This window comes from Haliotis rubra, unplaced genomic scaffold (genome assembly GCF_003918875.1).
Source record: "Haliotis rubra isolate DU_JTF1 unplaced genomic scaffold, ASM391887v1 Scf197, whole genome shotgun sequence".
NCBI classification, from domain to species: Eukaryota; Metazoa; Mollusca; class Gastropoda; order Lepetellida; family Haliotidae; genus Haliotis; species Haliotis rubra.
The window spans coordinates 698,630-724,316 of record NW_025765969.1 but is presented as its reverse complement, the minus strand read 5'-3'; the positions used below and the strand labels follow the sequence as shown (position 1 = coordinate 724,316).

The 25,687-nt window shown below is 41.3% G+C and overlaps 1 protein-coding gene and 1 long non-coding RNA gene across 47 annotated transcripts in view; both read left to right on the top strand.

Annotated features, from left to right (window-relative positions):
- The window catches only part of LOC124274991 (zinc finger protein 57-like), a 114,792-nt gene that overhangs the window by 9,331 nt on the left and 79,774 nt on the right, over positions 1-25,687 (top strand). Inside the window, exons 3-5 of one of the 46 annotated variants that reach the window (XR_006898121.1) lie at positions 1,422-1,784; positions 1,905-2,061; positions 2,280-2,950. The exons of 24 other annotated variants lie outside the window; for them this stretch is intronic. The gene's annotated coding sequence lies outside the window, so the exon portion shown is untranslated. 21 more of the 46 variants (XR_006898127.1, XR_006898116.1, XR_006898115.1 and 18 more) reach the window with 21 other exon arrangements.
- Positions 10,979-24,835, top strand: LOC124274998. The gene is made up of 3 exons (XR_006898159.1): positions 10,979-10,989; positions 11,851-11,857; positions 24,192-24,835. It is a non-coding gene; the product is annotated as an uncharacterized LOC124274998 (long non-coding RNA).

Here is a 25,687-nt window from a genome sequence, read left to right as displayed (position 1 = left end):
GTTCCAGAATCAGGCATCCAGGGTAACTCTTGACTAATAGATTACTTTCCCCAATGAGTTAAAGTACAAAGAGACCTACAGTTCTGCTGGGAAAATATCGAGGATTATCACCTTCCATTTCACATTCATCAGAAATCGAGCCATTGCATGATGACTGATATCCTGTTCATTTCATCAGCACATTCTGGCTTACAACCTAGATGTGGTGATTTGCAGCATTTGTTGGAATGTGTGCCAACTAGAGCCATCATTGTTTGAAAAACATCCAAATCTCCAAATCCATCTTGGCTTTTTGTTGCTTTCAGATGTCTGTGTTTATGGAGACTCCGATTCAGGAATTCATAAGAACGTTCCTCCCATGGGAGCTGTTGGCTATTCTTCTCAGTGGGACAGTTCAGTTCCTCCACTAGGCAACACTCCATCTAAAGATCCCAAATCTTCCAAACTTCACCCTTGTCCCCACTGTGAAAAGTTTTTCAAAAGAAGCACCTTGTTCTATCACATTAAAGCAGTGCATGAGAAAGTTACCTACCAGTGTCTATGTGGGAAAGTGTATAAGCATCAGACAACGCTTGCTTTTCATCAGAAGAAGTGTCATTTTCTGGCTCAGAGATGATATATATCCACATCATGAGGATTGGGGCTTACAATAATTTTCCATGGCTTACGTGATTTAGTACCTTCTGTTTTTTAAATGGACAACTTCAACTGAGATCTGCCCCAGCTGCTGAGGAGATTAATCATCTTGCTCAATATGTTTCAGTAACTTGAAGCAGGCATTGAAGGTCACATTTTCAACTATTGTACAAGGTTTGGTCTTGCAGCAGATTGCTAAGTGTTGATGTGCCATACAGAGAATCTTATCTGTGGAATGTATGTCATTGTTTATCCTGGGTGGAACAGCAGATGTAATTTTGTACAGTGTTTCTTTGAAAAGAAAAGTAGTTCTACATCAGTATTTCAACAATAGCCCTTAAACAATTTAAGATGATATTTCGTCTCGTCATGTTCAGAAGAAATCAATAACAGAGGTTTTCCATTAATGCACAGACAGTTACCGCTCAGTTCTGTATGAGAGCAAAAGTGAAATTTCCATTTGTTTCTCTTGCTGAAAACCCGAGTTCGATTCCCCACATTGGTACATTGTGTGAAGCCCATTTCTGGTGTCCCCTGCTGTGATATTGCTGGAACATAGCTAAAGGCTTTGAAAAGCCATACTCACTAACCATATTAGATAAGGTGATCACAAACGAAAATTCCCTCTACAGAAACATCAAACATTAGGTAGCTTGTGAGTATTCTAGACTCTCGAGCAATAGCCAGCGGTATTAATATTTTGATTTTCCTACCAAGCATTAATTTGAACTAGGGTATTATTATCAGAGCCATGATGCACCAATTTGGCTTTTTGTTGTTTTCAGGTGTCCCAGGTTATGGCATGTCAGAGTATCCCCAGTCACAAGGGTATTGTCAGGGTGGAGGTGGTGCTAGGCAAATGCTCCCTCGTCCTGATGTGGGAGACATGTATCAATATGACTATAGGCAGAGAATAGCTTCAAGCACAGGGCCAAGCCCAAAACTCTTTCAGTGTCCCCAGTGTAGTAAATCCTTCAGCAAAAGTTGGGGTCTGAATTATCATATTAAGGCTATTCATGAAAATGTAACTTTCTTATGTGAATGTGGGAGAACGTACAGGTATCAGACTGCTCTTGCCAGTCACCAAAAGAGATGCTCAGTACACATGGAACACAAGGGTTCCTAGGTGTCAGAGATTGAACATGAAGGTTCCTAGGTGTACTACATGGAACACGTCGGTTCCTAGGTGTCTTACATGGAACACATGGGTTCGTAGGTGTCTTAGATGGAACACAAGGGTTCCTAGGTGTCGGAGAATGAACACGAAGGTTCCTAGGTGTACTACATGGAACACATGGGTTCCAAGGTGTCTTACATGGAACACATGGGTTCGTAGGTGTCTTAGATGGAACATATGGGTTCTGAGGTGTCTGACATGGAACACAATGGCTCCTAGGTGTCTGAAATTGAACACAGAGTTCCTGGGTGTCTGGGACACATGGAACAGATTGAACACATGGCTCTTAGGTTTACATGGAACACACATGGGACACATGGGGCTCCTTGGTGTCGGAGATTGAACACACGGCGTCTGCCATGGAACACAAGGGTTCTAGGTGTCTGACATGGAACACAGAGTTCCTGGGTGTCTGACATGGAACACAAGGGCTCCTAGGTGTCTGCCATGGAGCAAGGGCTCCTAGGTGTCTGCCATGGAACACAGGGGCTCCTTGGTGTCAAACATGGAACACAAGGGTTCCTAGGTGTCTGATATGGAACACAAATGCTCCAAGGTGAACATTGCTGTGTCTCTGAGCATTTAATGTACAAAGTCTTCATGAAACATTGACAATAGCAATGAGATGTGACGGGGAGTCTTTTTACGTGCCATCCTAGAGTGAAGTTTATATGAGGAGGAAAGATTTTTAACACTACTGTGTGTTCATGACTCAATATATTGATATTGATTGCACAAAGCAGATGTATGTTGGGGTGTAATTCTTTTACATTGATGGTATTGTATGTGTGATACTGGCCACTGCAAGGTTGACAGAGTGCTGAATTGCATAATTAGCAGTAAGGTTGTATGACACACTTGCTCATGTAATAATCTCTATGTAATATTCTGTAACAGTTGTAACATGACACATGTTTTTAAGTTAGAAAAGTTCCTACTTTTTTCACCTGATACCAGGGTAAAATACATAAGGAATTGTTTTCATTGAAGCTTTCATTGAAGGATAGTATTTGTAACCATATTCAATTCAACTATTTGTCATTGATGAGAGTGTTATATGTTCAACAAGAATGCTCACCCTAAAGATACATGCCACTGTCAGAATATTTTCTTATGAATAAAACCTATCCAGATCTGTGTCTGAGTTCTCTGAGATGATCAGTGAGACAGCATGTGTGTTCACTTGTTGATGAAGATTGACTGGGCATTGTTATGCATCAGACATACTTATGACATTAGGGGTAGCTGAATGGTTACTGTGTCCGCTCGCCACCCTGAAGACCCAGGTTTGATTCCCCACATGCGTACAATGTGTGAAGTCTGTTTCTGGTGTCCTCTATTGTGATATTGGTGGATTTTTGCTTAACGCGGTGTAAAACCATACTTACTCACTCGCTCACTTATGACATTGTTCCCTATTCCAGGAATATGAATTGCTGGAATATTGCGTATGCCCAACCCACTCTCACCAAAACCTCCTTGAGACCTCTGCATAGAAACAACAGCAGATTCATCTCTTCTGTGACAATTTAAATGCAAACATGGCTAACCACGCTTTATTTAACAAAGTGAATAACTATCACACTGAGCCACTGATAAAATGAGAACATGGAATTTTTTGTTACTTTCAGGTCACCTGGCATACATCAATTTCCGCTCTTCCAAAAATGACGGGTCTTTTATGGGACAATGTTTCCCTATAGCAGACCAGGGCCGAAATGCGAGGTTCCTTATCCCACATAACACTGCTAATTACGCCTCGAATCCCCAGTCAGACAGAGCTCATAGTTTCGTTTGTCCTGAATGTGACAAAACATTCTCATCCCATGGCTCGAGATTTAATCACATACAGGTTGAACATAGACGACAGACGTTTCTGTGTGTTTGTGGAAAGAACTACAAGTATCGTACATCCCTAATTCCTCATCAGAAGTCATGCAGGATGTACTTAAGCTTGCATAGTAACCACTAGACTTGGAACACTTAACTCAGACAGTTATTTCTTATTGGAGTGGTGGGGTATAGCCTAGTGGTTGCAGCGTTCACTCGTCATGCCAAAGACCCGGACACAATTCCCCACATGGATACAATGTGTGAAGCTCATCTGGTGTCCCCTGCCTTGCTGGAATATTATCAGAAGCAGCGTATGATTCACTCACTGGCTTGTGTCAGATCACACTCATGTGAAAGGATGTTTGTGTTTGGTTAGCATTGAAAGTGTCATGCACAAGGAAGAAAAGTATTGTTTCTCATTCAACTTTGGTAAAGTTGAGTGAAAACAGAATCAGCTGTAATAATCCATTGTTTGACAACTAAAAGCAATTATCACAATGTTATTCATCAACATTACAATAAAACACTCAAAGTCTTTTTTTGTCTGTTGCGAATATGATTTGGTGTACAGGGGAGCTTAACATAGTATAGTATGACCAGAAATTATTGAGAATTTTAGGAATATGTTTAATTGGATTTCTAGTATAAACAAGCTTGACCAGCTATCAAGTGCTTGGTTTCATTCAAGAGAGACAACTCCGTTAATCCTTTGTCATTAGTTTGTGAAGAGTTATCCCCCTTTGTTTACTTGCTAGCAGACGACATTTTCAGTGATCCTCAGTATGGATGATTTAGAGAAAAGGAAGTTGATTTTAGAGTATTATAACAAAGACATCAGATAAGCTAAAGTGATTTCAAGTAGAACAGGCATCCCTTTGTCCACTGTTTATCATGTTTTGAAAAATATTGCAAATGGATATGGCATTGAGCACCAGGGAGGCGCAGATAAGCCCAGAAAATTGACTGTCGGTGACAGGTGGCAGCTTGGTATTCTTGTTTCTAAAAACAAATGAAGGAGTTTAGAAAAATTAGGCTGGATATGATTGATAGAGGAACTGTGGCTGTCTGTAAGGAGACAATTAGAACTGAGCTGCATGCAGTGGAATTCCATCACCGATCATGAAACCTGAACAAAAGGAGCGAAGGTTGATTACTGGAGACATGGTGATATCTCCCATGCTGCTTTGACATTTTGTCAACCTCAAATCCCTTTTTCTTTGAAATGACACTAAAAGTTTTTCCACCCCAGACCACTCAAATTAGCTCTTTTTGTTTTCAGGCTATGGGTTCTGGAGGTCTCAGGGTGAAGCACATTCAGATGAACCACCTCTAGGAATGAACTCAAATCCGACTTTTTTCGATCCACATTTACAAGATATTGTTCAGATTCCATCATTTAACCAAAGAGTTTCGTTAGGTCCAAAGGGGTTGAATGTTTCAGGGGAGCAGCGACCCCGGTCCTATCCTTGTCCTCATTGTGGGAAAATGTTCTCAAATTCCAATGGAAGGATGTACCATGTCAAAGCTATCCATGAGAAAGTCAGTCTGTCCTGTATTTGTGGCAAGGTGTACAATTATAGACCGGCCTTGCTCAGGCATCAGAAGAATTGTGTGTTGTTTCATTGCAGTGATAAAGTGAACTGAATTAATGAATTGTTTAGTTTAACTCAAGGGTTATATTTCTCAACGGGAAGTTCAGATGGCTCTGATAATTGTTTAAAAGTGCATCAAGTTGGATATTTTCTACCAAGCACAGCTCATAACATGAAAGTATTTCTCAAGATGACATTGCACACTGTTTAAGCCATGTGCTTGTTTAGTTCACATCAATGAACGTTTCACAGATTGATATAATAAATATCAGACACACGTTTGTCCTCCTTATCTTTGATCATTTCCACTTGTTAGGAAAGAAAAGTTTTCCTAATTTGAAATACTTGACTACATCCATTATTAAAAAGGATGTGATATATTCACTACAGACCTGGATTTTTGCTGCTTTCAGGTTGCCATGGTTACCGACCGAGCCAGGCCTATGATCAAGATTACTATCCATACAATGATAACAGTCCAACAGATAATGATAGTTTCTACACAACTGACTCCAACACATTAAGATTCCAACATCCTCAAAATGCGACCTCCTTGCCTCAAGGACCTTCTGTAACATCAGTTCCACCAGCTTACCCTTGTGCATCATGTAATAAGGTGTTTGCCAGTGCAGGAGCTAGGCATAATCATGTGTCGGCTATCCACAATAAAGTCAAATTTGAGTGCATCTGTGGGAAAGTGTACATTTATAGGCAAGGCCTTATTAGTCATAAGAAATCCTGCCTCCTGTGTGTTGGATTTTGAGAAAATGATTCAACCCAGACTTTTTAAGTTTCCATTGCAAGTCATCTCTTTTTGAAGACTGACGTGTTATCATATCATCATTCCAGGTGCCTTACAGTCAAAGCATAAATACCGTTACATTAGTTGTCGCACTTAGTTGCCATGATCAGAAGAATTTGTTAGTTGCCATGATCAGAAGAATTTGAACGGTTTCGTCAGAGAATACGACTTTTTCAACTTGGTGCCATTGCCAATGACGTAACGTCAGGGATTCAGTTCAGTTCCTTTTCAAAGACATTGACTTTCATCCATCATGTCCCAGCGATGTTATAAGTTCGTGAATGATATAGATGTCCGATCAAAAGTCCTAGAGCTTTTGTATTGTGTAAATGATTGGTGCGTCAATTAGGGCAGTACATGCCAACCCTTCTTCAAAGACCTAGTGTCATCACTGCTAGTCTGTTGTCTATTTACATAATAAAGACTAGTTGTTCCGTTGCGTGGATGTTATGTATTTCCAGCAAAATTTAAAACACATTAAGTTTGAGACACTATAGGGGCGGTGGGGTAGCCTAATGGTTAAAGCGTTGGCTCATCACGCCGAAGACCCGGTTTGAATCCCCACATGGGTACAATGTGTGAAGCCCATTTCTGGTGTCCCCTGCCGTGATGTTGCTGGAATATTGCTAAAAGCGGCGTAAAACCAAACTCACTCAGTCAGTGAGACACTATAAGTGGCCCATGTCCAACTTTAATATTGTGAAGAGTGTTAACCAAACCTGCAATTTTGGCAAACAATGTACAATTTGTGTTGGCGTGTAGTAAACATTGTTTAAAACTGAATCAGACTGATTCCCCGAGTGTCATCACCCTCTAAGATGCAGCTATATCACTGAACACGGGTGAAGTTGTCCTTGTGTTCGTTCCTTTGGGATAATGTGAAATCAACTGGAACCTAGTTCTCTTGTCCTTTCAGGAAGTTATGGTGGCACTTTTGCAGATGAAGATCCTAAGTGGTTTAGTCAAGACACTCACTATGAACAGCAAAATCTTCTAGATAAGAGAGGTGTTAATATCCCGACAGACTGACCCCTCAGCCTCGAGGAACTACCCTTGTGCCCAGTGTGACAAGGTTTTCTCCAGCTATGGGGCCCGATGGCATCATATTGCTGCTATTCATAGGAAGGTTACTTATCATTGTGAATGTGGGAAGGTGTATAGCTACAGGCAGAGCTGGCTGCATCATAAACACAACTGTTACCTGCACAAATCCAACCAGAGCCATGGTGGGGAAGCCTAGTGGTTAAAGCGTTGGCTCGTCACGCCGAATACCTGGGTTTGATTCCCCACATTGGTACAATGTGTGAAGCCCATTTCTGGTGTTCCCCGCCGTGATCTTACTGGAATATTGCTAAAAGCGGCGTAAAACTAAACTCAGTCACTTCCAATCAGGAGAACACCACAATTTGAGAAATCTGTGTTGTAAAATATGAACACATGCTAATGATATAGTAAATATTGTACAGTGTTCTCTGCTTTTTTGGACATGGAAAGAGTTTTGTTGGCTATATTTTTGCACGTGACTTGAAATTTTATCATCTGCTGGGTTTTTGTTGACTTGTAAATTTTATTTACAAATGACTGTACTTGGTATTGTTTTGTCACAACGTGTTCCCTGCTGAAGGAGTACATGTTTCATACAAACTGACTTGTTATTATTGAAATAAACTGCCGAAATGTCCCCAAATGCTAGTTTGTTGTCAAATTTAAGTAGCAGTTTTCGATGAAATTTACATGGAATTGAAATAGTTTAATATATCTTAGGTAGGTGGGTGCGATTTGAATTTCACTGACATATTTGTTGTTTTAACTGGGTTTAGGGAATAACAGAATTACTTTTAGAACATCTTCTTTGTCCTTTCAGGGATCTTTGCTGGCATCTTCAATCAGCAGGCTCTTCTGATGCCTAAAGGAAAAAGCCCCTTTTCAGACATGTCCCTTGACAGAAATTTCATTAAGTCTCTCTCAAGAGCCAATCATTTGTCGTCTGCTGGAAACTTCCCCTGCCCTCAGTGTGACAAAGTATTCTCTGGGTCGGGCACCAGATGGCGACATATAGCTGCAAAGCACAAAAATGTTACCTACTCCTGTGTGTGTGGTAAAGTTTACAGCTACGGACACAATTTACTGGCACACCAGAAACTGTGTACTATTCACCAGACATCCCAATCTCAATAAACCACCAGTCCTGGTCTGGGTCCTTCCATGTTGGGCATCTGTATGTTTGTGATTTGTTGACATGTTGTACCCAAATCCATCTTTGTGTTACATAAGGTGGTAGCAGCTGCAATTGTACTTGGATTTAACGAAGGCCACATGTGGAAATTAAAGGACTGACTGACTGAGTTTAGTTTTACGCTGCTTTTAGCAATATTCCAGCAATATCACGGCGGGGACACCAGAAATGGGCTTAACACATTGTGCCCATGTGGGGAATCGAACCCGGTCCTTGGCGTGACGAGCCAACGCTTTAACCACTAGGCTACCCCACCGCCTGGAAATTAAAGGATGATTTTGCAAAAATGGTATCCATAGTACGATAGTAATCATTAAGGTTATTACATTCCTTGTTTAAATACCATCATTCCTGACTGCCAGGTTTTGAACTATAAGTATTGAGTATAAGTATATTTTTACAGTGACTACTTTGCATACTGTTACTTGTTAAGGGTTTATTTTTCAATTTTGGTGAGATAAATTGATAAGCATTTTGTTTTGAAAGTTGTTGAAGAAAGACTGTTAGATCTGAGTTCACTTGATGAACTACTGGTTAAATGATGTATGTTCATGCACTTTGAGGTGTTCATGTTCTAATCATTGTTTTAAAACTGAAACAAGGGACATTTGTTTAATAGTCAAGATGATACACTTCGATTTTTGGTTAGTTAGATTCATCAAATTTTGCTCTTAATGGTTTGTTTTCCTTGTGAAATTTTACACATGTGAATTAGAAAGTTGACAACAAAGCTGATCTCCCCTTCAACCATTCATGTAAACGTAAACAGAGGGTGATAGATTTTTTGAACTTTTACTACTATTTGAGTGAGTTTTTGTTATAATCAAGCAAAAGTAAATATGTTGTTGAAAAGAAAGTTTCAGAGGTTACAGAAGCTTCATTCTCATGAGACATGTTTCTATGCGATGATAACATCGGTGATTGTGGCATTTTGATTATTGGTGTGCAGACTTTGCAAACAGGTTGTTCATTAGACATTTAGACTGATTAGCATTTTGGGAAGTGTTTATGGTTCAGTTTATAATTCTCCTCAAGGTATGTCATGGTGAATTTAGAACTGGCAATGACAACTGAGTTTAATGTTACTGTTCGAAACACCTTCCAACTGGTATTACCTGGAATGTCCCGACAAAAATCAGCCGAAAATAAACCCGGAAGATGTTCAGTTCACACTATTCCAAAATATTTTTGTTCAGTTCATAATGATTATGTATTTCTTTAATCTAATTCATTCCTCTCATCAGAGTATCAAATACATTTATTTCGAACTAGAACATATTTTCTTTGTTGTTTCAGGGGTTTTTGCCGGTAACAATCAACTTGGTGCTTTAAGGGACTTCAAATTACATCAGATTTCAGGACAAGGGCACATAAGCAGCTTGTTTTTGGATAGAACTCTTAGTGAAATTAAACCAGGACTTCCTCAAAAGAATTATCCTTGTGCATATTGTACCAAAGAGTTCACCAGCTACGGGTCGAGGTGGCGACATATTACTGCCATACATAAAAAGATGACATTTGCATGTGTCTGTGGAAAGACCTACAGTTACAAACACAATCTAGTGGTTCACCAGAAATCATGTTCCTCTTGTATTGCATGAAGGAGTAGCTTCTTCCTTTCATATTTCATCCATTTCCTCTGCCAATCAACAGTGGACTTTCTTTGTGCTTTCAGGGTGTTTAACACGCAAGAATGAAAAGGGTCATATGATGGATTACTCATCTCAAGTCCAACATTTTCCTCTCGGCCAGAACGTGTTCCCCAACATCTTTGCTAGAAACATGAGTCGGTTCACTGTACCCAGTGTAGGGCATGTAGGTTCTCAAGGCAAACAGTTTCCTTGTCCCGAGTGTACAAAAGTGTTTGCCAGTTATGGGGCCAGGTGGCATCACGTGACAGCAGTACACAAGAAGGTCACGTTTCCGTGTGTTTGTGGCAAGACGTACAGATACAGACACAATCTCGTTTACCATCAGAAGTCATGTTCAATGTGGCACTCAAAGTAGCACTTGTTCAAATATTTTTAACATTGAATGGCGGTTCAGGATTTTTTTAACCTTCACTACAGAAGAAGAATGGATGGCTTAAGTTTGGTTTTAAGATACGGGTTAGTGTGAAAAGCAGACCTAATATGCCGTTCCTGTTATAGAAGAGCTTTCATGGGTTTGATTGTTAATAGAACGTCCATTGTTGTGATGGTTCTCAAGTTTACGCAGACAGACAACATCTTGATGCAGACGCTGTAGTATTTTGCTTGAGATAATAAGTTCAGAAAGTTGTGTTTATATTGTGTCACCATGAAAATGATTCAAAAGCCACTGAATGCCAAATTTCTCAAACCTACTTGGTCTGAGCTTCTGTACTATGAATTAAAGATGAAGGTGGAATGGATGTTTGAAAACCAGAGTTTCCCCGAATTAGCTTCTAAAACGTAATCCTTTATTCTCCAAACACGAACTTATTTGTCCTGTGAACATGCTTAAGATAAGGTACTGAAGGAGATTGATCTGTGTCTCATGAAACATCTCTCTAAGAACAGTTTTCTTTGTCCTTTCAGGAGGTTATGGCATCAGTTCTATGAGCAGGTCTGGGCACCAGGTCCATCAGGTGCTGCCTGGGAGGGATCACTTTTCTAACTTTAGACCATTTACTCGGGGCCGAGCTAATCCCGGATCTTTGACTAAACAGTATCCGTGTCAGCATTGTGAGAAAGTTTTTGCTAGTCCTGGGACCAGATGGCATCATGTGGCTGCCATACATAAGAAAGTCACTCACAGATGTGTCTGTGGAAAGGTGTACAGCTATCGGTACAATCTACTGACTCACCAGAGAAATTGTGTTCAATGTGTGAAACCATAAACACATTCTGACTGTTCTTTCACTCAAGGAATGTGTTGCATCACTTCTTGAATCATATATCGAGCGAGTTGGGTTTTATGCTGCTTTTGGGAATATTCCATCAATATCACATCTGGGTACACCAGAAATGGGCTTCACACTTTGTATCCATGTGTGGAATCAAACCCAGGTCTTCAGCGTGATGAGCTGACACTTTAACCACTAGGCTACCCCACCGCCCCTTGAATAAAATAAAGCCTGTGACCTAAACGTCAACCTAGTGTTGTGTGAAATAACCACATGGTGGAATTCAGTGGTTCTTTCTGCTATGCTTGAGAGGTTTTAACAAGAACAATCTGATGTCGCTACCTGGAGATTAGAGCATATCTTTTTGTGATTTCAGGAAATTGTGGTGGCTTTGATGACAATTCTGTGAGAATATCTCACGAAGCAGGCCGACAGCAGCAGTCACACAGCATTTACCACAATATGCCAGCCATTGGGGCTGATGATGAAACAAGGAACCCTTTTTTGGCGCTTGATAATTCATTGCATCATTCCACAACGAGACATTCAGGGGTCGTGACTAAACAGTTCCCTTGTCCTGAATGTGATAAATCATTTGCAAGTTATGGCTCTAGGTGGCATCATGTCACTGCTATCCATCGGAAGGTCACCCACCAGTGTGTGTGTGGGAAGATCTATCATTATAAGCACAGCATGCTGTTTCATCAGAGATCTTGTCCACAGTGCAGTAATTCCTGAAGAATGTCTTGTTCCTGTGGTATTATTAAAGCCTTGGGTCAAATGTCTGCAGGGTTCCTGTGAGCATTTTGTTATTGTCCAAAGATGATCATCATTAAACTTGTGATGTTGTATTTGAAAGCATTTCACTCAAGCATCGTCATATGTTTTATCCACAATGTGTCAATTCCTGAACCACTGAAGCCTCCCTTGCATCAATATATAGCTGTAGTATTCATAGTTTTATCTCCACTCACTTGCACTGAACCCAACAAAACTGAAATGTCATAAGAGATCCTGTTCATTATTTTTATGACTAAAGCACTCCTTTTTTAACATTATGAAAATAATTGTCAACTGTCCTGGGCTAAAAAGGATTAGGATCACCTAACATCACCAATACTTGCAGCCAAACTACACCTCAGCCAGATAAACCAACATCATTACATTGTGTCTCCATATCTTCATTGCTGAACTGGTTGAAAAGTGAATTTTTTGGCCCTCATTTATTATCTTTGAAAAGTGAACCATTACTTTACTGCTGGACTAGAACCAAGTCTTCTTTATTCTTTCAGGAAAATATGCTGTGGCTACTGCAGTTAGGCATTTGAGTCATTTCCGTCATCCTGGACAGGATCAGTTTTGTTACCCTGGTAGACCATTTAGTGCCAGCAGTGACAGATCAGTTGGAGGCACCGCCTTGAAGCAGTACCCATGTCCACAATGTGACAAGGTCTTTGCTAATTATGGCTCCCGGTGGCATCACATTTCTGCCATTCACAAGAAAGTCACCTACTCGTGTGTTTGTGGGAAGGTTTACAGTTACCGTTACAATCTTCTTACCCATCAGAGAACCTGCGTTCTTTGCAGCAAGTCTTGAGGGTGTATGTCTAATGTTTGTGGGAAGGTTTACAGTTACCGTTACAGTCTGCTTACCCATCAGAGAACCTGCATTCTTTGCAGCAAATCTTGAGGGTGTATGTCTAATGTTTGTGGGAAGGTTTACAGTTACCGTTACAGTCTGCTTACCAATCAGAGAACCTGCGTTCTTTGCAGCAAATCTTGATGATGTACGTCTAGTGTTTGTGGGAAGGGTTACAGTTACCGTTACAATCTTCTTACCCATCAGAGAACCTGTGTTCTTTGCAGCAAATCTTGATGATGTACGTCTAGTGTTTGTGGGATGGTTTACAGTTCCCGTTACAATCTTCTTACCCATCAGAGAACCTGCGTTCTTTGCAGCAATTTTGATGATGTACGTCTCGTGTGTGTTAAGCTGGACTAGAACAAGGTTTTCTTTGTGCTTGCAGGAACTTTTGCTGTCAGTGGCATTCAAGGTGTTCACCAAGTTCATCCAATTCCTACAGGACAAGCTCAGTTTTCATCCATGTATAGAAATAGACCATTTTGTTCAGGCAGCTCTCAGGCAAACTCAAGAGGCTCACCCAAATTGTTTCCTTGTCAGCAGTGCGACAAGGTGTTCACTAATTATGGGTCACGGTGGCATCATATCACAGCAATTCATAAGAAAATTACATTTCCGTGTGTTTGTGGGAAGTTTTACAGTTATAAGCACAATTTGCTGTCTCATCAGAGATCCTGTGTGCAGTGTTTCAAACAGTGAGAATAGGAATTTCCATGGGAGGACCTTTGTGTCAGGAAAATTGTACAATGGTTTCTTGAATACCTCAAACTAACTCCTTGTTCAGGTTCCACAACAGCTTCATTCTGGGATGTTCTCAGTAGTCCTGAGTGGTCAGTCTTCACTAGAGTTAGTTTGACATTCACCAGTTGAGGTTTTGTTACCAAGATTTTTCAATTGTATGGGTATGTTAGAGAATGTTTTGTGGATTCCACTAGAACACTCTCTTCTTTGTTGTTTCAGGAGGATTTTGTCATGGTGATATGACGACCTTTCAGCAAGGTCATCCATTCGTAAAAGGACCCGGTCAGCTTCTCAACCTGTTCACTCATAGACTCCCTATTACCAATAGGATGGCAAATCCTCCTCCAGCAGAGACAAAACAGTTTCCCTGCCCACAGTGCTCTAAGGTCTTCAATAACCATGGTTCTCGATGGCATCACATTGCAGCTATCCACAAGAAAATAACCTTCACATGCTTGTGTGGAAAGGTGTACAGCTATCGGTACAATCTACTGACTCACCAGAGAAATTGTGTTCAATGTGTGAAACCATAAACACATTCTGACCATTCTTTCACTCAAGGCATGTGTTGCATCACTTCTTGAATCATATATCGAGCGAGTTGGGTTTTATGCTGCTTTTGGGAATATTCCATCAATATCACATCTGGGTACACCAGAAATGGGCTTCACACTTTGTATCCATGTGTGGAATCAAACCCAGGTCTTCAGCGTGATGAGCTGACACTTTAACCACTAGGCTACCCCACCGCCCCTTGAATAAAATATAGCCTGTGACCTAAACGTCAACCTAGTGTTGTGTGAAATAAGCACATGGTGGAATTCAGTGGTTCTTTCTGCTATGCTTGAGAGGTTTTAACAAAAACAATCTGCTGTCGCTACCTGGAGATTAGAGCATATCTTTTTGTGATTTCAGGAAATTGTGGTGGCTTTGATGACAATTCTGTGAGAATATCTCACGAAGCAGGCCGACAGCAGCAGTCACACAGCATTTACCACAATATGCCAGCCATTGGGGCTGATGATGAAACAAGGAACCCAGTTTTGTGGCTTGATAATTCATTGCATCATTCCACAATGAGACATTCAGGAGTCGTGACCAAACAGTTCCCTTGTCCTGAATGTGATAAATCATTTGCAAGTTATGGCTCTAGGTGGCATCATGTCACTGCTATCCATCGGAAGGTCACCCACCAGTGTGTGTGTGGGAAGATTTATCATTATAAGCACAGCATGCTGTTTCATCAGAGATCTTGTCCACAGTGCAGTAATTCCTGAAGAATGTCTTGTTCCTGTGGTATTATTAAAGCCTTGGGTCAAATGTCTGCAGGGTTCCTGTGAGCAATTTGTTATTGTCCAAAGATGATCATCATTAAACTTGTGATATGTTGTATTTGAAAGCATTTCACTCAAGCATCGTCATAGGTTTTATCCACAATGTGTCAATTCCTGAAGTACTGAAGCCTCCCTTTCATCAATATATAACCAAATTGTTTCACCCAAATTGTGTCCAAAGGTGTTCACTAATTATGGGTCACGATGGCATCATATCACAGCAATTCATAAGAAAATTACAATTTTTCCTTATCCTGACTCATGCTCTTTTGCTTGTCTTCTTCTTCTTGCGAACATAGTGGAACACTTGTATCTCCTTATTTGAAGCTCCCTTCAAAATAAAATCACTAATTGGTACTCACCACGAGTTGCTCCCCTTTGTCTCCCCTGGCGGGAAAAGGTGTCGCCACCCTCTGGCCATGTGCTCCACTCTCTCCTTCTTCGCCCAGTGAGCAGGATGTGAGAGCGCCTTGTGTCTCCTTACACACATATCCTTTGATAATCTCTTAGTTTTTACCTCTCATAGGTTACTATAGAGGTATAGCTAGTATCCTTTACTATTTGTATTGATTAATTATCGTATTTCTACTGTTTATTCCGTGTATTCGTGATTGTTCAGCTAACTTCGTTCATGAAAATCTGTGCGATTTGTAGATTACGTTTTCTGCCGCCCGATCCACATGTAATATGCCCTAGTTGTTCTCTGCCCGTGTCGCGTTTACGCGTTGCAGTTACTGCATTAATTTATCTCATTCTGCATTTAATAAATATCATCTTTTACGTCTTAAGGCGTGCTGCAGATAGATCAACGCAAACAAGGGCAAAACATGGCAGAGAGTCAGATATTCCTTCCAGTCAGCTGCTAGCGATGTCGACCCTCTCCCGTCTGGTGTTCTGCTAGAGACTTCCCTACGGAGAGGAACGTGGGGCGCAGATCCGTTACCTCGAAGAAACGACCGGCCTCCCCAGACATCCCGTCATTGCAGGCGAAGTCTAAGAGGGCCTCATCGTCGTCTCAGCGCAGATTGAGGACACCCAGGGCAGCGCAGACTTCCAAAGGAAATCTCGGAAGACAGCAAGAACTTTCTCAGCCGAGATCGTTCCAGCAGCAGAGTTGGGCCTCTCGATGATCAGCCGATAATCATCCCCGACTTCACGGCAGAAGAAGCGACCGTGTCAGCGACTGTGACTTCTGCAGAGATCTCCATGCAGCCTGATGCCTCTACACCGGCGTCAGGCGTCATTGATGTGAACCCCATCGCAGAAAAGACGCCCGACGACTTCGTCTGAATCATCCCAGAAGACATGATCGCGGCAGATTATGAACATCATGGAGGACCACTACAAACTGCGCAAGCAGGTCCGAAGCCTTATGAAGGCTCCAGCGTAGACAGCACCCCAGAGGCACCCCCGTCCAGCGTAGCAGCCAAGGATGTCATGTCAGCGAAGGAAGTCCCGCACCACCTTGGCGAAGGACCTAGATGTACAGCCGAAGGCCTTCGCGAAGGAGAGATCATCACCATCTTCGATTTCATCTCTAGATATGGACTCAGACCATCAGACATCACGGAAGCCTTCGCGAAGGTCATATCATCGATCCCCGGACGGACGCAAATGAAGCCGGCGAAGGCATTCGCGAAGGACATATGATTCAAATCTTCATCGTCTAGAAGAACATCGAGGGACTGCCGGAGAGCTTCGGCGAAGCTATCAACATTCACCTCACAAGTCTCGAGAAGATCATCCATAGGCGATCTCCATCCGTTCATCACAGATAGTCGATCACCCATCAGATCTCCACATAGAGCTGGCACAAGTCAACTAGATCGCCACAAACCTCATCAGATATACAGACAGCTACGCGGTCGAAGAGCATCTACAATTTATTAATGATGATGGTTTTGAGGATGATGGAGGAATCATATTTTCTGATGCAGAGATCACGGTATTGGATGGTCAATAACCTAGATCTCACATCACCATCTAAAAGTGGCAATACAGCTCAGGCGTATTTGATGAAGGAAGATGATCCAGATGCAATCACTCTACCCCGATCGACCCGATTGCGGCAGTGCCACAGAATCTAGATGCAGCTTTCAGAAAGCTCACGAAAGTTCAGATACCACATCTACCCAACTTTCAAGCCAAGAAGTTCTCCGCATAACATGGACTCCTTCTACAAGGCCCAGGACATCGATGAGAACTATAAGATCATCAGCGATGTAAAGAACAAGATTTACAAGATGGATGATCGCAAGTTACTCATATAGAAACCATGACGAGACGTATGTTCTTTGGGTTAAATAGATCTGGGACGATCAATGAGACTCTTATTACTAGATTCGATTCCACGGCGGAAGATGATAGAATGATTTATTCTGCTTACTTATGCAAAAGAAAAGATCAGCAGTTTTAACGGATCATCTTACATCTGTTTCAGCAGCACTGACCTTAGCTCGTCGTCAAGGCCTCCTCGCCTCTGTAATTGGGGAGAACTTTACAGCCCCACTTTATACAGCCCGTGGTCGACAACATCCATCTTTGGCGGAGAAATCGACAAAGATGCATAAGGAAGTCTCTAAGGATTCCAGGGAAGTCCTTATGATTAGATCGATGGACACACTAGCCAGCGTCATTAAGTCAGACTTCACAAAGATACTCAGGCAGATCTAAGTTCCGCGGCCTACAAAGAGCAAGAGACAGGAAGATAGCCAGCTCTAGAGGTAAAGATTCTTTTAGAATTAAGCCCATATGGCAACTATAGAGGAGGATCAGGAAGAGGCAGGACACCCAGAGGTTCGCGCAATTATAGGCAGCTGAAACACAGGTTGAACGGCGACTGGAGTCTTCCACCCCAGCCGTTCCAGTACAACCAGCTCAAGTGGGTGGGCCTCCAACTACACTGGGAAAACTGGGGAATACTGCAAGATCGCTTCGTCTCCAACATTATTCAACACAGTTTACAATTATCCCTCTACAGGACAATCCTCCGCTGACAATCAAACCCCCAAGTTAGATTTACAAGCGCAGCAACTACCAAAGATAAAAGAGGCTGTCTCATCACTCCTATCCAAACAGGCCATAGAAGTAATAGATCAAGCAAGCGTCGAACCAGGTTTCTACTCCCCAGTTTTCCTAGTTCCCAAGAAAAACTCCACGAGAGAAATACAGACTCATCTACAACATGAGCTTTTCAGCAAGAACTATCTCATGGAAACCACGAAGTTTCGCATGATACATTTACCTCAGATACGCCAGATGATTCGGTCCTATGGACTACATGGGCAGCATAGATCTACAGGATGCCTACTTGCACATCCCCATTCATCCGATTCCAGGAAATACCTACGATTTACTCTAGAAGGGCTACATTACCAGTGGAAAGTACTCCCCATTGAATATCATCAGCCCCTGGCTATTCACGAGGATAACGCGAAACCACGATTATCAAGAATTTCTACATGCGTCAAGGGACTACGCGAGTCTGCGTTTTACCTCGGACGACGGGATACAAGTAGATCAAGATCCTGCGTCTCAAACTACAGTTAAATTACATCATAAAGCTACTAACACAACTAGGTTGGTTAGTAAACTTACGCCAAGTCGGACCTAGTACCATCGCCAGAGACCTACAGTTCCTAGGTATTCGATTCATCACAAATCGCAACCGTATTATGGTACCAGAAGACCGTTGGCTCAAGATACAACAGACCATTCCACCAGCTCTACTCTCTCGTTACCACTCTGCGACAATGGCAGAGCCTACTAGGTCTTCTCACATCAGCCCAAGACGCATGACTGTCACAGGCAGATTACAGTTCACGTCCCTACAGGTCCTCATCAGCGCACATCTCAGCGATGTACAACCATTCAGTCTACCGAAACATCTCAGACCACATCTACTATGGTGGACCAAGAAATCGAATGTCTGCGAAGGGATTTGTTTAGCAGAGCAGGAATACAAAACCCATCTGTATGTAGAGCCAGCGTCACTCCAAGGTTGGGGAGCTCATCTCACCAACCACCGCGATATCAGGGTTATGGAATCAGCAGATGCAAACTCCATATAAACAGTCTGAAATGGAAAGCTGTAATCAGCATGTTCTACATTGGAGCACATTTCTGCAAAATCTGGCAGCCCTAATGGTCATACAGACAATTGGACAGTGGTGGTTCTACATAAACAAGCAAGGCTCAGCGAGGATCGATGAACCTTTTGAACCTAAACTTTCAACTGTTGGATTTATACAAGATCTAAATCTACATGTCAGAGCAGTGCACATTCCCGGGCCAGAAATATACTAGCAGGCGGCTCTCTCGGCCTCATCTACCATCACCGACCAGAGTGGATGATCAGCCCGAGGAAAATTTTTGCACAGATAATCAAGCAATGATGGGCGCCATTAATAGACCCCATTAACCCACAGCGATTCAACAATCAGCTTCAGACATTAGTGTCACAGTCCCAGACCCCAGCTTGAGCTAGCGGGCTCTAAGTCTATCATGGTAGGAAGGCCTCAATGCGTGCGTTTCCTTCGCGTCGGCAATAATACCTCAAAGTATTACAGAAAATCGAACAAACACAGAGCCTACAACTCACTTTGGTCGCCCTACTGGCCGGCCAGAGCGTGGTTTTCATACTAATTCAAAGAAATGGGTCAACCAACACTGGAGCTACCCAGCGGCGCAAACCTGTTAATTCATCCTCACACCAAACAAGTGCTACGCGAAGCCAGCAATGTTCCAACTGCGTTATGGACTGTATGCAAATAATGTTTAAACAAGAGGATATTCTGCAGGAGGCGGCAAAAGCAGTCGCTTGAAACGCGCTACGTTACTCAACTTCGTAGCTTATGCGACTGACAAGTGGCACAGTTTAGAAAATTATGCAACAAAGAAAGGGTTTACAGCAAGAGGCTTCCACGACCTCAGAGTGGCAGACTATTTGTGTTACCTCGCCAAAACAAACATTTAAAGGTTCAGCGATATCAACATATCTTGCGGCAGGCTCTGTAATCACCATGAGAGCGGGTGTCAAATTGACAAGATCTCCAGAGTTACTGGCCTTACTACGAGAACTTTCGATTGGAGGACCAAAAGCGGAAGTTCCACGCCCAGCGGGATCTGAATGTGAGTGTTACAACACCTCCGCAGTGAGGTCTATGAACCCTTGGAATGGACAAACTTTGAATTTCTCTCACAGAAAACATTGTTTCTGCTATAAGCTAGCCACAGCAGCAGCAAATGTCTGAAATTCGCAGCTCTGGATTCTGAGGATACAGTTTATTGACAATATAACACAGCGCTTTCGGATTAAGATGGGATTTCATTGCAAAGAATCAACTGCCAGGTCAACCAGACGGAATTATTCCACATCCCGGCTATCCTCTATTCTCGGATCACAAGATACACAAGACCTATCACTGTGTCGGTAAGAGCTCAAAGTTTATTCCACGACGATCTAAAACAAAGGAGGAAGATTTCTCAAGCGTTTATTCATCCCATTGCTCGCCCTCTGAATCAAACAGAAGTGTCCGCGGACCATAATATCTATTTGGATAAGGACTGTCATTCTCCGTGCCTACAAAGGCAGCAGGCTTGGACCCACCAACAGCATCAAATCCACATGAGATCAGGGCACTGGCCTCTACCCTCGCCCTACTGCGGTAACTGTTCCTTGAACACGATTATGGAAGGATGCTATTATTGGAAATCTAACATGGTGTTTGCTAATCACTACCTAAGAGACATCACTACAGAAGATGTCTCTGGCATTCCACCATTTAGGACCACTGGTCCTGCTCAGCAACTGACGAGTCCCACCAGAGTAGTTAAAATATTGGCCTCACAAGATTAATATGTATTTTATACATACTCATCTAACTTATAACTCTAAGGAGTTTAGGGCTATGTATATATGTTCGGCTTAAATTATTCTACCTTAAGCATATGCTTGGATATAGTCAATTTCAGTGCCTCTATCAGAGTCACCTATATATATATATATATAATTTATATGTATTGTTCAATATATTCATAATGTAATTCCCTTTAATGGCTTTATATAACCTATGGTTTCTTTATACAGGAAACATCCTAAATCTAAGACTTCATGAAGTTCCCAGTGGGGATATTACAGTATATCTATACAAAATCACTAATTATAAATCCAAAGTACATGTGGCGAAAATTACATTTTAGTGATATTTTATGCTGTTTGTGGGAAGTTTTACAGTTATAAGCACAATTTGCTCTCTCATCAGAGATCCTGTGTGCAGTGTTTCAAACAGTGAGAATAGGAATTTCCATGGGAGGACCTTTGTGTCAGGAAAATGGACAATGGTTTCTTGAATACCTCAAACTAACTCCTTGTTCAGGTTCCACAACAGCTTCATTCTGGGATGTTCTCAGTAGTCCTGAGTGGTCAGTCTTCACTAGAGTTAGTTTGACATTCACCAGTTGAGGTTTTGTTATCAAGATTTTTCAATTGTATGGGTATGTTAGAGAATGTTTTGTGGATTCCGCTAGAACACTCTCTTCTTTGTTGTTTCAGGAGGATTTTGTCATGGTGATATGACGACCTTTCAGCAAGGTCATCCATTCGTAAAAGGACCCGGTCAGCTTCTCAACCTGTTCACTCATAGACTCCCTATTACCAATAGGATGGCAAATCCTCCTCCAGCAGAGACAAAACAGTTTCCCTGCCCACAGTGCACTAAGGTCTTCAATAACCATGGTTCTCGATGGCATCACATTGCAGCTATCCACAAGAAAATAACCTTCACATGCTTGTGTGGAAAGGTGTACAGCTACAAACACAATCTTCTGTCCCACCAAAGGTCTTGTTCTGCTTGTTTGAAGTTGTAGCTTACTCTGGTTGAGTTCATTGATGGAGAAACAATTCTGGTTTGAAAATTCCAAGGCTGGGGTGATTTCATGGAGAGACACTTGAGTTTGTTGTTTGTTATTTTTTGTTACGGGAGATAAATGATTTTAGTTCCGTGAGCCATGTGTGGCTGATTTTAAGACTGTTGATTCTGTTTGTGTTCGCAGAGACTTTAATTAACAAAACTGAACTGATGGTGTTCATGTTTACTTTTGAATCTGCCTGTGTTTATGGTTCTTTGGGACTATAGATTTTGTTCTTGTTCAGGGTGATCTCACACTTTTTCTGCATTCTACCTCAGTTATAATCAAACTGTTCAAGATGTCTGCATCTCTTGGTCAGACGAACTGGAACGAAGTTTTCTTCATGTTATCATAAAAATATGATATCAGATATCAGATTTATGCTCATTTTGGCTGAGGCCCATCATGGTCAAACTTGAAGTTATCCAATTATTGGTACATTTACTTCCAGAATCAAACTGATTTCAAATCACCTTCCAAACTCTTTCCACGTTCACAGCGATAAAATGTTCACTTCTAAAGGATCACAATGGCATCAAGTCACAGCAATTCATAAAAAAAGATGACTTTTGAATGTGTCTGTGGAAAGTCATATTGCTACAAGTCAAATGTATTGGCTCACCATAGGTCTTGTTATGCCTGTTTGAATGTCAACCAGACGTTGCTCACTTCCTTGGAGAAGAGTTTTGTGGCTTTAGTTGTAGGAGTCCTAATCAATGGAACATTGTGTCATCCACACACATCCCAACAGCTCTACCTCAGTAGTAATCAAACTGTTCAAGATGTCTGCATCTGATGAACTAGAACAAACTTTTCTTTATGTTTTCAGGAAAATATGATGGCTGTGATGTCGTGGACATGAGCACATTTTGGCAAGAGGCCCATCATATGCCGAACTTACAGTTAGCCAATTTTAGGAATAGAAACTTTCAGACTCATACTAGTTCCAAATCACCGTCAAAACTCTTTCCATGTTCACAGTGTGACAAAGTGTTTGCGAATAAAGGATCACGTTGGCATCATGTTACTGCAATTCATAAAAAGATAACATTTGAATGTGTGTGTGGAAAGTCTTATAGCTACAAACATGGGCTCTTGTTTCATCAGCGTACTTGTTGTATTTCTCAGGGACAAACTAAGTAGGTATTAAGTTGACCAGTCATCTTGTTGCAGCTTCCTTTAATGTTTGGGTTCAGTGGATTGCATATCAGGAAAAAATGGATTCCATCTGCTTTCCCACCTGTGTTCGTTTGTTAGTCCAAAACAAATACTGACTCATCAAACTTGTTTGCATCTAAATAGTGTATTTTCGAAGCACGTGTCATTCATTTGAATAAGAACAGGGTTTTCTTTGTGTTTTCAGATAGTTTCGGTGGCAGTGGTGAACCTGGTGATTTGAACATCTTTCATCGTGACCATGTTAGCGGGTTTGCTCAGTTTTATGTTAGGCCAATGGTTGTAGGTGCTGCCAAGTCTTTTCCGTGTTTCGAGTGTGATAAGGTGTTTGCAAGTCGCGGATCCCGATATAATCATATAGCTGCGAAACACAAGAACGTGATCTATCCATGTGTTTGTGGCAAAGAATTCAGCTATAAACACCATCTTTTATCGCATCAGAAAACATGTCTGGACCTTCCAAAAACTTAGAAAGTGGCGTAGAGGGTGTCTTTGGATACATAGTTCCTGGTCAGGAGTCTGTTTCCAGTTCCTTTCTTGTTCACAGTGTGATAAAGTGTCTGCAAATAAAGGTTCACATTGGAATCATGTTGCTGCAATTCTTGAAGAAATACATGTGATTGTGTCTGTGGAAAGTAGTACAGCAACAAACATGGTCAGTTGTTTCATCAGTGCACTTACTGTATTTCATGGAGAAAGTAAGCAGGTATTGGGATAGACAGACTTGGGTCCTTATTGCCGTACCATTTCATCCAGTTAGATTGGTTCCGTGTGTTCATTTGTCATGATCACAAGGTTTGGCGTCCATTTTCTATCCCACCTCTGAGCATTTTACTGTTTCGTCCAATCACAACTCCTGACTTGTCCCACTTGTTAGTGCCTGGTTTTCTGCGAAATTGGTATCTTCATTTGAATAAGAACAGGATTTTCTTTGTGATTTCAGATAGTTTCGGTGGCAGTGGTGAAGCTGGTGATTTGAACATCTTTCATGCCGAGCATGTTAGCGGGTTTGCTCAGTTTTATGTTAGGCCAAGATTAGCAGGTGCTGCCAAATGTTTTCCATGTTGTGAATGTGGTAAAGTATTTGCAAGTCATGGATCTAGATGGAATCACATTGCTGCAAAACACAAGAACGTGACCCACCCATGTGTTTGTGGGAAAGTATTTAGCTATAAACACCATCTTTTATCTCATCAGAAAACATGTCCGGATTGCCAAAAGTATTGAAGATGGTCTTCCCCCATGAGGAGTTGTTTGTTAAAGAGATTGATAATCAGATTTGAACATTGTTAATTTCTTTTGATTTTCGTTCACATGGTGATCTTGTGAGCTTGGTGTAGCAGAGTTTTAGTTCATTGAAATCATCTTTTGAATGAATGATAAGGACATTATCATATCATAACATCATGACTTGTTACAGCTGAAAAATGAGGCACGTTTTTTAACTGAGATCTGACAATCCTGGACTATGAATAGTCACTGTTTGTTGTTGTTTTCCTGGAGGAAACTATGTTTCAAATATGTACTTTGGTTTTGGGTAAGATTGCATTCTACCATTAAAACTTCTACATTAAAAGTCTTGCAGTGAACGGGAACTCATGCAGATGTCATTCAGTGCACAGTTGTCAAACATCTCTCATTTACTACACATTTCCATTGTTTCTTGTGTTGGTGAATGACGTTAAATGTCATGTGCTTTGTGAGAATCCAATTTTGTATTGTTTCCTTGGTACTAAAGATATATAGCAAGCAGTATTGCAAACAAATGATCTGTAAATACAAAGTTTATGTTCATGAAAGACCTGAGGCTCAAATACATTTGATCAGCAGAGTTCATGTTGATTTTTGTAGTATGTCTCATATTTGTTTCATAATAAAATATAAACAATAACTGGATTTGTTATTTCTTTATCTTTCACTCTCATCGAATATGGATGTGGAAATGTTACTAACTGCTTAATAACAAGGTTGATTGTCATCAAGAGATGTTCACAACCCCAGATGAAAACCGTTTCATGAATTATGTAATTTGCCATAGATTATGTATGAGCTGTGCGACAAAAAAAATGCAAAATATACATTCTCTGAATTAATTTGTCAGACAAGAAATCTGTTCACCTTGTAAACAGTGCACCCTGATATACAGTTAGCAATTAGACATGCCACGATATTGCTGAAATGATGGTCAAAGTGCCTTTCAAACCTAGTAATGCATGCGTGCACACGCACGCACACACACACACACACACACACACACACACACACACATTGACCAGATATAGACATGGAAGGATCATTGATTGTATGGTTTTGATATTGCCAATCCAAACTCACAGACACCAAAATTATTCCAAATCATTCCAATACTTAGGTTTTGTGACAGAAATCTGATGCTGCATAATGTCTTACAATAACTAGTCAGGGTTCAGTTGTACAAAGCAATCTCAGTAAGGTGATCGTTACTCTTATTCCTTAACATAGACTTACGACAGCTGTAGCACTGAGGTGATCGTAACTCCCATTCCCTAACATAGACTTACGACAACTGTGGCAATAAGGTTATTGTAATTCCCATTCCTTAACATAGACTTAGGACAGCTGTAGCACTGAGGTGATCGTAACTCCCATTCCCTAACATAGACTTATGACAACTGTGGCAATAAGGTTATTGTAATTCCCATTCCTTAACATAGACTTAGGACAGCTGTAGCACTGAGGTGATCGTAACTCTCATTCCCTAACA